The following is an 11926-nucleotide window of genomic DNA, read 5'->3' on the forward strand; positions in this document are numbered from 1 at the left end:
GATTGTACTTTTCGTTGTCCCTGTTATTGTATCTTTTGCTTTGAGATATAATCTAATGTCAACTAAATTTGATGCTGCTAGATGATAAATAACACTAGTACAAAGTGAAGAATACTCCATTTGAGGCATATTTCGCATCTAAGTCAGGCAATAAACATGATGAAATGACACAGGTTGTGTTGCTATTATACACTCTTAGACTGTTTGAATGCTCATCAGCAACTAAATGGCTTCATTTTCGCATCAAATTTGTTCTGCATATTGTTGAGGGTTGCATTTGTATATTGATGGTTTTTTATGGAGGAAGACTGTGATAGGTTGATAGCAGATAGAAAACTTTGTTAAATCTTATGACATGTATACTTGATTTTGCGTATGGTCTGTTGTAGTTGGCTCTAAATTTATTTAATACAAGGCTATGTTGTTATTTATTTTGTTAAAGAATATTGCATTTTTGGTTTATTTGCATATCTAAATTAGGCAATTAACTTAATGAAATTGTAGAAGATTGTGTGTATACTTTTGAACTGTTTGAATGGTGATCAACTATAAAATGGTTATATGATAGCTTCAAATCAGAAGCCAAGTTTGTTTTAATTTCAACAATTAAACAACTTAGTTTAGATATGGTATTTTATCAAACAATTGTATTGTAAAAATCATTTTTCTTTCACTGCATTCTAACAAGAATATTATATTTGATTTCATTTGTACGTTCTCATACTATTTGTTAAAGTATTGTTTTCATTTGTTTTGATTTGTAGATGAGTATGACACATCGATATAAAATTCCGGAGGAAGAACGTGTTTCGGCCCATGTGTCGCAAGTGAGCAATACAAAATATATATCAGTTGTCCTCAACAAATTGGATCCCAACAAAAGCAAAAGCTTCAGTTGGAGGACAGTTGTATAGGACATGTTGCAAGGTTACCGGAGTTGAAACTATCTGCTCAATTAATTCATGAAATGGTAAACAGATCGGTGGTATGCCGAAAGCGGTTTGAGGCTTGGTTCAAGGTGAACCAAAGGTTTGCACCATTTGGACTGTTGGAGTTCGCACTAATTACTGGCTTGAAGTGCAGTCCAGTGCCTAAAGGTGCCGAAGTTGACAAAATCCTAGAGAAAACCCGTCTACAAGATAAAATGTTTGCTAATATGGACCGGATAATGTATAGCGGCCTGGAGAAAGTTTTTTTGAAATGTGCCAACCGTAACGATCGTTACAAGCTTGGGTTGGCACTAATTATTGAAGGGGTATTTAATTCAAGAGATCGAAATGTAGGAATAAATTCGACAACTCTTTCCATCGTTGACGACTTGGATTTTTTCAATGCCTACCCATGTGGGACAGTATGTTTTCAACTTCTCATCAAATCACTACTACGTGGATGGGGAAGAAAGGCAGACATGGTAAAAGTGAATGATTGTGATAGAATGACATACACATTGTACGGATTCCCTCTTGCTGTCCAGGTATACATCTATTTTGGTTCATTTCAGTTCTTCTCATCGCTCATTGTTATTTATCTCCAAATATGGTTATTACTGTTACAAATGTCATGCAGATTTGGGCGTACGAGGCAATTCCAGAGTTGGGAGCTCGATTCTCGAGTAAGAGTTGTGACGATGTCCTGAGGATGTTGCGGTGGTCATGCACGAAACAACCTCATTCCCGAAAGTATTCAGATTTTTTTGAGAAGACAAATGTAGGCGATTTACATACTTAATTGCCTTACACTTCGCAATATATATTTTTTCATTTCGCCTATTTTTCTTCTCCTGTAGGTGCACTTGTGGGCCACGCTGCGAGCAACTGCTGCAGAAGAATTACAGCCGTACTTCATCGATCTAGTTCCGTTGGAAGACGCAGCCAACCCCGTTCTAGATGGTCTTGTTGCTCAATCAATAGAAATACAAGCTTGTCCAGTTGAAGATGATGTCATATGGAACGATGACAACAACCATCGACCAAATAAATCCCAGAGAGGCAACAAAGGTGGACCTCGTCATCGAGGTTTGCATCTCGTTGAAGGCAGAGAAGAAGAGCATGGGGATCCGATCATTGAAAGACCTGTGTCTTTAGATGAGATAAGAGTTATCTTGAATGAACAAAGGAGGCATTTGAGAGCAAGATGGGGGATTTGAGGGAAGAAATGAACACAAGATTCGCTAGTCTCCAAAATGATCTGGGAGGTCATGTGTGTGGTTTGAGAAATCATGTAACTGATGAGATGAATGTTCTTCGACGAAGGTTTGATGAAGTTGCTACAGAAATTGGACAACACAATGTTGGTGCTGAGTATGGTGGATTTGGTCATGATGATTGCAGTGGAGACGAGCCCCGACATGATGTTTTCACTCCCAATATTTCTGCGGACAGACAGGATGTCGGAGAGGCAACCGAACTAGTTGTTTGCAATATCCCTGACGTGTCCATAACGTCGGGAGGTGGGGTTGGAGTACTTGGGTCAGTATATGTTGCTTGTGATATTGTGAAAGAGGTACCAGCCGTTGTACCTACAGTTGGTGTGATCATTGATGATCAACTGGTTCATGATAGCGTCGTTTCTGGACCTTCGATGGCAGCTGATCCACCTATAGGTAGACCTCGATCGTTGAGGCTGAAGAAGGCTAGTGCAAACACAAAGACGCCCTACACCCAATCTGGTCGCAAGAGGGGTAAAAGGGATGCGTAGAATTTAGAGGTTCGCCTATTTTAATTTATATGGTGGTTTTTCAATATGTATTTTGGTTTATGTCGTGGTACGAAAAATGTATTTTGGTTTAGACAATGGTTTGCATATTTTTGTTTATATGGTAGTATGTAATATTTTGTGGTACGGAAAATGTATTTTGGTTTAGACAGTGGTTTGCATATTTCTGTTTATATGGTGGTATGTAATATTTTGTGGATGCAAACCGGTGGTTTATAAGTTAGTGACATGTTCGGAATGTTGTAAGTTGAAAATAGTTTATAACTTTATTATCTCATATAGTGGAGTAGGAGATGTCAATGTTCTAATGAAATGTGGAGAAATACTATACTTTAGTTCAAATGTCGTTCTATACAAATGTACTGTCAAGTGTTCGGATTAGCAGACATTTAATGTCGAGAACTACACATCAAATGTCAAGAAATGAATGAAATGTTAAAAAATATATTGTTTCAATATCAATGTTAACGTCCCTTATATTTTTTTTCAATAATATGTGAACATATGTGTCATTCTGTGTGATCATGTATGTGGAAATAAAATAAACTTCGTGCTACTTAGCAATTGGTAAGGAAAAATTGATTAACTCGGTTAGCTTTAATAAATTAAAGAAATTTATCGAATATTTTTTTTTCAATATAAAATTTGAATTGTACAAAACGTTAATTTTTTTTTTTGTGATTATAAAATTTAAATGGAACAAAATGAATTAAAAAGAAATTTATAATTTGTTAAAAAGTTTCAAATTGCAACACAAGAAAGTTTAAAGAAACCACTGATATATATATATATATATATATAGAGTATGAAAAATATTCAATTATGACAATACAACAAGTAAATATATTTACTATATACAGAATCTATCAACAACATTCAATTATCGTAACACGACAAAATGGTTCTGACATTTACTCACATGCACACTTTTAGCTACTTTTTCTCGTTCACTCATTATCCTCACATTCACTGCCCCATCCACACATTTAGCTACAACTATTTGTCACATTCACTCACTCTCCTTTACTCACTCTCTACACATTTTAATTCAAGTTTCATTTTCACATTCATTTAGCTGGAAACATTTCCCACATTCACTAAAAAAGACGCTCATTTGATCGGAAAATGTAAGCAATTCAAAATTTGTATTTAATATTTGTGCTACAATTTACTCGAAAAACATCGTCTCCGTGTCACGGAGACGCGCTGCTCCGTGACACTCAGAGTGTCACGGAGAGCTCTGTGACACTATGTGAGTGTCACGGAGACACAGAAATGCAACCACCATATTTTATTTTATTTTGTAATTATCCACCCAGTATTGAATTTTGCCTCATTACTGGACTACCTTACCATGAACCATCCATAGAAATTGATTATAATAACGATCGTCTTAGAAATCAATACTTCAATGGCACAAAATAAATTAGCAATAGAATGCTTTTTGAAACTTTCCACATGTGTGAAGATGCAGAAGATAAATTTAAGCTGAGATTAGTTATGTGGGTTGAGTGTGTGTTGAAACTGACTTCACGACAAGTTGATTATAGAACTCTGGGCATGGTTGAACATCTGGATGAGTTCCTTACATATCCGTGGTGCTGGATAGCATATTTCCTTTTGTTAAATTCATTGAAAGAGTCACAATTGGAAAGAATACTAAGGATGCAACAGAATAGACAAACAGAATGTAAATATACATTACAAGGCTATCCACTCGCATTTCAGGTATTATGTTCCTATTCTAATTACTTACGTATTATGTATAATTTCTTTGTACAAAGAATAAAATTTATACATCACATTTCTCTTTCTTTACATTGCAGTATTGGATATATGAAGCGTTTCCACGAATTGGACAAAAGTTTGGTTCGTCGTAAATACAGAATGGTGTAGATTCCATGAATCTATAATTGGAGGCCTAATACTATACTGAAGGAATCGGTTGTTAAGCAATTTTTGGATACTCAAGATGTATGAATTTTTTATTTTCAATGTAGAATGACATTCGCATTTTATTATTAACAAGTTCAATTAAACAAATGGATTCTAATAGTTTATTATGATTACAGATCGAAGTCATTGCAGTGCTGCAGCCTACAGAGGAAGAATTACAAACACCCTGGTACACAAATCTTTCACTGCCGACTGACGATGAACATAATATATTAGATGCCATTGTCACTGGAGAAGTAGATAATGTAATACCACAAATACCGAATAACATTCGTGTGCAAGAAACGATCAGTCGTGGTACATCGAGAACTTCAACTGGAGTTGGGCCTAGTTCTGCTTCTAGTGCCTCCAGATATGTAACTGAAGATCGAATGGAAGAAATGTTGGGTATGTACAGGCAACATACGATATCAGATGTGTCTAGTTTGTGTGGCAACTTGAAGGCAGAATTTGTTGAAGAATCCAGAGCCCTGAACCAGGATATCCTTGAAAGCCAAAAGCAACTGTTCGAACAACATAACAAATCGATGCAAGATTACATGTTATGTGGTATGCAGTCATACATGGATAATTCTCTATCAAATATGTTTAGCACTTAAATGGCTCAGGAATCGCAACAACAAGAAGCCCATTATCAGGCGATTCTTCGAAAACAAGAAGAATTATTCCAGCAGCAACAGGAGCACATACAGTCTTATATTGATACAAGTTTATGTTCTGTCAGATCTTACATTAACGAAAAGAATGAGAATATGCTAAACAGATTATCTAACTGGGGATCCAACATGGAAGCCATTATAGGTTCCATGCAGCAGGATGTTCCTCTCCATGCAAGTCCAAATCCTACTGTTCAACCGCCTGAGACATCAACGTCTCAACCAACAAAAAGTGTTGACATGTGGAGAAGAGAAAGGGAAAAGAAGATGAAATACACATAGGCTTCGTCATCCACAGGCCATCTCTTAGAAGACTACGACATGAACAAGTACAAAAAATTAGGAATTGGATATCGAGAAATCAATCTGGGTAACAAATGTAACTCATTCTGAATAGTCCGAATGCTAAACATTATTATATCTATGTCAAATATTATTTGTTGAATTATTGACAGTAATTTAAATTATGTTATACAGTGCATATTTGGACGATGGTCATGGTAATGCCTATGGAAGAGACACGCTAAAAAGTTTAATCGATCCGACGAAGGATCTAAATATTGCGGTGAGTGAAGGTTTGCAATCACAATAAATTTGATTTCGTAGTTAATATGTTAATATATGTTACATATATTTATTGCATTAGCATATTGAGCTGGAGTTGAAGTTATTGAGACAGCGTATGAATGAAGATTGTACTCTCATCAATAAAAAATATGCAATTTTGGATTTTCAATTTGAAGAGTAGTGTTGTCAGCAAATGAGGTGGCACATGGAATATAACCAGAGAGATGAATCGGATGGAACTCGCCTACAAGGTTACGTCAACGGCGGTACATTGCATGTAGCTTGTCATTCATGGATGGGATGTGTTCACGAAATAATTCTTTCGATTTAAAACTACCGCAAGTGTACGGTTCGTAACAAGTAATAAAGTGGATTTTAAAAAGTCCGAATATCGTCCCTCAGAGATTGAGTAGTTCAATTCTATGTAATCTAGTCTTAACCGAATCTAATTGAGTATAAATGTGGTCTAAATGCAAAAAACCCTAATTTCAATTAAAAACTCTAATTTCAACTAAAAACCCTAATTTCTATTGAAAATCCTAATTTCTCAATTAGAAACCCTAATTTCGAAATTTCTCTAATTAAATGACTCAAACACTCAAGTAAATGAAACTATGCAAATTCAAAAGCTAATTTATGGAAATGAATCAAACTAAAGTCACTAGGATCACGAATCCCCAATTGAAGTTATGAAAACCCTAATTTCATAAAATTAATGATCCGATGGAAATTTGCCAATTCAATGTTCCTAATTTTATCCAATATATTCTCTCGATATATATTAGACCTATTCTTGCACACCACCAACCTATATCTTTATGGATGATGCAAATATACAAGAATGCATGTGATTTTGTGAACAATTAAAGAATTGCATAAAGCATAGGGGTATATCTCTATCCCCTATCGGACCCTATGTTAATTTACACTTTATCGAACATATTCCACTTCTCTCGAATGTAAGAAATAAGTCATCAACACTCACACAATCATTGGCCACTAATTGCGGAAGAAAATCAATGCATGTAAACCAATCAAATTATCCAAACGAGTCTTTATATTAAATTCATGAAATATGGGATTAAAATAACAAACAATGGTTCATCGATCACCTAGTAATTGAAAACCTAGCCTAGAATATTCATAATTACAGAAAAAAAAACGAAATTAATAAATAGAAAGAATAGCACCCGTATGAAAATTCATGAAATCTTGAATAAAACCTTGAAAGCCGCTTGAATTCTTGTGGAATCGGCTTCAAGATTGTGTTTCTTGCCTCCAAAAGTTATATTTTTCTTCTCCCTGGACGTTCTGCCCTATTTCTGATGAATTTTGACTTTTATATCATGTCCTCACGGAGCCCCGAAAGAGTTTCAATTAAAAACGAAACTTTAGAATGTTCTTCGAGTTTTAAAGTCATGCGGCCGCATGGTGTTAAACCATGCGACCGCATGGTTCAAGTGGTCTACCTCAATAATATCTCTGCCTCCTCATGTGCGGCCGCATGGTATAGTTACATGCGGCCGCAAGGTTGTAACTTTACAACCTTGATATTTTGGTCCCTGAACTCCGTTTTCTCTTTTCTTTCTTTCCTTTGTTCCATTATCAAATATTGACTCCTAATTGATGTTTGGGTCAATGAATTCCTTGATCACTTGCTCGGCTCATCTTTTGATTAATTGCAATTTAGTCCTTCATCTTTCACTTTTCTTCAGTTCAGTCCAATGTTATTTCTTTCTTCCTCCAATCGTCTTGTATCGTCCTCAATCTCATACTTGGCATATTTTCATTCTCGTTCTGCACTTTAGCTCAACTTTCCAATATTTGCACCTTTGGTCCCCGAACTATCCCTTTGTTCCGTTTTGGTCGTTTTTCGGCTCTTTTCTTCTAAATTCCATCTTTTCCATAGAAATACTTACATTGCATAAATTTAACGAGATTAAGTCACAATTCAACTACTTTGTTCATGTTTAAGTCATGTTTGTGAGCTAAATAAGTGTGTAAAAATACACTTATCAGGATGCAAGTATTTATTAATTCCAAGTTCATATCCAGGCAATGAATGTTATTTGTTTCTGGTCAATATTCCTGAATGAAAATTCTACATATACGACTGCAGCAATAATGTTCACACACCTGATACAATTAAGGCTCACGCAGAAGCAACATGTAAAGTCGTTCAAACATTATTGCAATTCTACCCCTGTCCACCAGATGAGATATAAAGAAATATATAAATGATCCAATGAAGATGGAGATTATACCTTATCTACCGTGTGCGAACAATGGGTGAGCATTTCAACTCTTGTTATTTACTGCCGTTGTTAATCTATTGTATATACTAATTTCGACTAACGAAAAATCATTTATTGTACAGGCCAAATTGTATAATGTTTGTACTCAAGTATATAGAATGCTTCGTTCTCGGGCATTCAATAGAATCAGTTTCAGCAGAGAGGATGTCAATATACAGAAGAAAGATTGCGGTCAATTTTTTGAATAACGAATACTTTCTTTGTCCCCGATAGTGAAACAGTTGTCGTGGCTTAGCTGTACTTTGCTTGTGTGACTGTTGATGATCAGTCGGTTCATGATATCGTCGTTTGCAATATGTATTTTGCTTTATATGGTGGTACATAACATGAATTTTGGTTTTATGTGGTGATACGTAAAATGTATTTTCGTTTACAAAGTGGTTTGCATATTTTGATTTATATGGTGGTATGTAATATGTTCTCGAACTGTCATTCTAGACAAATAAAATATCAAGCATCGAGATTCACAGCTATGTAATGTCGAGAACGACATATCAAACGTCCGAAAATCGAAGAAATGTAGAGAAATATCATATTTTGGTCCAAGTGTCGTTCTAGACATTCGTAATGTCAAGTGTCGAGATTAACAGCTATTTAATATCGATAACGACGTTACAAATGTCGAGAACGGCATCAAATGTCAACATAAATATGATCCAACCAAATTTAAGAAAGAGTGAAGGCAACCAAATGGTGTATTAATTGCAAAAACTGTAGCAAGCAGGTTTATAATTACTATAGCAATTAAAGTTGGTATGCCAAGCACAAGTACGTTCTCAACCATATTGATATGAAAAAAGTTGTAAAATAATCACCATGAATGACTTCAACCATATTGGTTGGTGAGATATCTTATCGTGCATTCAACGGACAAGTGTTTTTCCACTATAAAATGTTGTACTTTACTTAAATATGTACATACAAGAATTTAACAAATTCATAGCACTAGTTAGTTTTTCCATTGATTATGTCTTCATCAACTCAACATACTCCTGTTCTTGATGTTACTATCACTTTCGACCCCCCTGGGTCGTCCGCGCACAACCCGATCATCATAGACTTGGAATTGGATGATGAAAGCAATATCTTTGTTCCATATGTTCGTCAACCTTCGAACCGCCATCGTAGGGTTTGCCTTCAACCAATCCCTTTTCCGAATCTAATCGACGAAATTAAACCAATTCAAGTTCATCGTGAGATCGTCCCAATACCGGTCCAACCGGAAGCACATTATGTGTTGTTGGATGAAAATGTTGGAGCAGTTCCCGTCGAAAATGAAGATGTGATCATCATAAGCTCCGACGAGGAGTATGACAGTGATATGTCCTCTTTGTCCGTCGTGGAGGATATGTAGAACATGCAGTTATCGTAAGTAAAATGTTTACGTACATATAGTAGTGCTATAGAATCCATATAGGTGATGGATATTTTTTGGGATGATCACCATTTTGTATAATAGTTGTCTACGATATGTATTGTTGTTATGGCTTCCTTTTGTTGTGATTACCATTTTGTCTTCTCCAATGACTTAGGAGAACGAGTCATTCATGGGTTGCTTTTGTATCCATTACCACATTGTGTCTACAATGATTAAGAAAATCCCAGTGATGAAATAGATATGTGCTTGTTCACTTATATGATGAACAAAATGATATCGTAGTGAAATGCTCATAAGAATATATGTAAGCACCATTTTCCTTGTTGGTAGTTATACCCCAAACCTGGCCTCTCTTGTTTATATCCATTATGACATTCTAAAATGAAGTGTTGTTTATATTTAGTGAATGCCCATACGAATTTTCCTGTTTGTGAGCTATAAAATTTTGAACGACTAGAATAATATAAGAGAAAAATCACAAAAATGGGATGAATCCGTATAAAGGATTCAAAATGTATTACAAACTTAATTTTACAACAAGCAATTGCAAATAAGTGATATCAAGAGAGAACGAAGAAAGAAACAAAAAGAAGTAGAAGTCAAAAATATATTAAACAACATTTAAAACAAGAGGTAGAAAACAGGTAATACAAAAGAAAAAAATTCAAAACATTGATAATTCATGTTATCAGGGCATTTGACGATCGGAATACACAATGTCATTCAAGTATACGTGTCACTTAAAGATGTCGAATTCTGACATGTTTGCCTGTTATGTCCAGAACCCCCACATCGGCCACATTTTCATCTCAATGTCGACCTTTCAGTTCTTGATCGTTGACGTTGGGTAGGGGGTCGACCTGGTGCTCTACGTATATTCGGGGGCAAAACTTCGACGGAACGAATAGACTGAGGAACAACCCAATCTGACTCTCGTCCAACGGGGTAAAAAACTTCGTTGTACGCAGCTCACCAATATTCTATGGTGTAGTAAGGGGAACACAAATCATGCAATGATTTTTCTTTTGCGCAAGCAGCTCGGGATGCATGTGAACATACGATTTGTCGCATCTGAAACTCTCGACATGAACATGTGTTATCTATAAGGTCGACAGTGCAAAGTTCGGTAGCTATACCTACCTTAAAAACGAGTTCGTCCAAATTTCGTACTGGTAAAGTTGCATCGGCGTCGAATGATTTTCTCAATTCATCATCAATTTTTGGTGTCACAGTCGTACTACATTTTGTGGATGCACTTTTTCTCTCGTAGAACCATCGTTGCATCAATGACGTAATATTTTTGATCAATGAGGTTATAGGGAAACTTCTTTGTCGTCTTAGGACTGAATTCAGTGACTCCGCAATGTTATTCTTCATAACGTTGTACCGATTACCAACAAAATGTGCCCGTGACCAGGTGGATATACCGGCACGTTCCATGTAAGATGCCATTGATGGTCGAATGGTTCTTATCTATGTCATGAACTGATCAAATTCCGATATGCGGTATGCTAGTGCTGCTCGCGTGAATAAGAAGATGACATTGCTACTGCTATACCTAGTAATAAGATTTTTCTCGATATACCAGATGTAGGCACCATGGTGAGAAAGTGGGAACAACCTCGTAATTGCCCGCTTAATACTCTTCTTGCTGTCCGACACAAACACTAGCTGGTTTGAATCATTAACGACGTCTTTCAACTTTGCAAAGAACCAATACCACGAGGCATTTGTTTCCCCATCGACAACACTCCACGCAAGAGGATATATTTGTAGGTTAGCATCTTGCGCTGCAGCTACTAGTAGTGTTCCCTTATATTGGCCCTTCAAATGACTTCCATCAACACAAATTACTGGCCTCATGTATTCTCGAAAACCACGTACACTAGGCCTGAACGCTAAGAAGAAGTACAAGAACCTATTATTTGAGTCGAGTTCAATGTGTGCAATAGTTCCTGGATTTTTTCTCGGTTAACATGTGACAATATGATGGCAATTTCTGGAAACTTTCTTCGGGTGTACCACGAAGAAATTGAAGTCCCTTCTCTTTAGCCCTCCACGCTTTGTTGTAGATAATCCGTACGCCAAACTCACGTTCCATATCCCCAATAATACCCGCAGGAATGTATGATTGGTTTGCATCGTCCAACCTTCGCATTATGTGATGCCCAATTACTGCACTTGTTGCGTGAATTTGTGTATTTCGTCGAACGTCTAGAGAACATGTGCGCTCAGGTATGTACTCTCGAATCGTAAATATTTCTGAAGTTTTTATCTTAGAAGCTCGTACTAGCCAATGACATGTAGTATCGACACAATACACAGTAAGAGATATAGGA

Source organism: Olea europaea, chromosome 19 (assembly GCF_002742605.1).
Source record: "Olea europaea var. sylvestris chromosome 19, O_europaea_v1, whole genome shotgun sequence".
In the NCBI taxonomy this organism is placed as follows: Eukaryota; Viridiplantae; Streptophyta; class Magnoliopsida; order Lamiales; family Oleaceae; genus Olea; species Olea europaea.